Source organism: Schistocerca cancellata, chromosome 1, assembly GCF_023864275.1.
Source record: "Schistocerca cancellata isolate TAMUIC-IGC-003103 chromosome 1, iqSchCanc2.1, whole genome shotgun sequence".
NCBI lineage: Eukaryota > Metazoa > Arthropoda > Insecta > Orthoptera > Acrididae > Schistocerca > Schistocerca cancellata.
In genome coordinates, this window is record NC_064626.1 from 1,275,389,809 (window position 1) to 1,275,391,078 (window position 1,270).

Here is a 1,270-nt window from a genome sequence, read left to right on the forward strand (position 1 = left end):
ATCATAGTCCCAGATGCCATTGAGTAAACAGAGATTGAAACATTTCTTTCGGAGAGTATCAGAAGCACTCCGTCGTCAGGCCACGAGTGGCCTACTGGGACCATCCGACCGCCGTGTCATCCTCAGTGGAGGATGCGGATAGGAGGGGCGTGGGGTCAGCACACCACTCTCCCCGTCGTAAGATGGTATTTTTGACCGAAGCCGCTACTATTCGGTCGAGTAGCTCCTCAATTGGCATCACGAGGCTGAGTGCACCCCGAAAAATGGCAACAGCGCATGGCGGCCTGGATGGTCACCCATCCAAGTGCCGACCACGCCCGACAGCGCTTAAATTCGGTGACCTTACGGGAACCGGTGTATCCACTGCGGCAAGGCCGTTGCCCGGAGAGTAGAAGAAGAATACGAAATTGCAAACAGGAAATTATGGTCAGTATGTTCTCCATCACTTTCTGGCTGACCGCAGAAATAGTTTCCAGTCTCTCGTGAAAGACGGCGAAGCTTTAATATTCTTATACAATATTTTACTAGCCACCCGCCGCGCCACAACAGCTCACGTAAATCCGAACTCTGTTTTTTTCTTCGTATACACACTGATGAGAATATATACACAGTCTTTAATAACCTGTTCTTGCATAATGCTTACATGATACCTCTCAGCTGCAAGGTTTTCTAGCAGCTGTCTGTAGGACATTATCTTACAGTGATATGAAAATGTTGCTGAATAATTGTCTTTCTTTGTGGAAATGATGTCCACGTGTATGAACAGCGGCTACTACTGTTAGTCACCTCTTGCACTAATGTTTCTTGAGTAACATAAACTGTTACCTGTCGGCACCTCCGAGGGTAGTGGACCTACACGTTTTCTTGATGAATTTTGTAAGTTGTTTATGTCCGAGCACGCCTTACAAGTCAGACTTATTTTGTACGAAGTTACGGACTAAATATAGGTAAACTGAAACTGACCTCGTCCTGGTGTCTCCTAGATTTACTCCCATTTGCCTCACTTACCACCTGTCTTACGCCTTCATAACCCTACAACAGGCGATGTTATACTATTTAAGTGCTCTTTTCTACCCTGATGTCAAGCGTCAGTAGCTGTGTAACTCAACAGTGTGATCGTCTGTAATTGTCAACACCGGAAGGTAAGATGGCGAGCAGTGCATCCAGTAATCACATGCAGTCCATTGCTTTGTGTCAGATCAAGACGTTTCTCTTCAAATGCTTGCAATTTGCACTCAGTGGCATACCCTCTACTGTTGGTTTTTCGGTA

At 46.1% G+C, this 1,270-nt stretch overlaps 1 pseudogene; it reads right to left on the bottom strand.

Annotated features, from left to right (window-relative positions):
• Positions 1-264: 264 nt before the first annotated feature.
• Positions 265-382, bottom strand: LOC126100762 (5S ribosomal RNA; annotated as a pseudogene).
• Between the last annotated feature and the right edge of the window lie 888 nt (positions 383-1,270).